Below are 505 nucleotides of genomic sequence, written 5' to 3' on the forward strand. Positions count from 1 at the left end.
GGGATGGATAGAACGTGAACTAGTTGGGCTGAAACGCAAACTGTTAGCATACTGGTTCACAACTGGTAGCTTTCCCTGCAGGGCCAGTGCGCGCGTTACCAACACACAAAGTCCCACAAGGTATCATGAACTAGGAGTTTAACCCGCCGCCTAATTGCCGCAATTACTTGGATGCATTGACTATATGTATGCATGTATGAGTATATATGTAAGTGTGTGTAGGTATATGCACGTATGTATGTATGCGCATCATGATGCAATTATAAACTCGCTTGAGTATCTACATATGTATGTAATGATTTTTGCTGGAAAATGAGTGGCAATGGTCTCTAATAGCCGGTCTTACGACCTTAGCCAAGCAAGTGCTACTATGCTGGTTGTTGTGTTTATGGTGGTGTTGTTGGTAGTGCTGATGGCATTGACGGTTTGTTGATGGCATTGTTGGCAAATGGTGTGCTCATAGTATTTGTCGAGAAATATTGACTTCGAATGTCTTGCATGTGTG

Source organism: Rhagoletis pomonella, unplaced genomic scaffold (genome assembly GCF_013731165.1).
Source record: "Rhagoletis pomonella isolate Grant_MI unplaced genomic scaffold, Rhpom_1.0 Rhpom_scaffold_00004, whole genome shotgun sequence".
Classification (NCBI taxonomy): Eukaryota; Metazoa; Arthropoda; class Insecta; order Diptera; family Tephritidae; genus Rhagoletis; species Rhagoletis pomonella.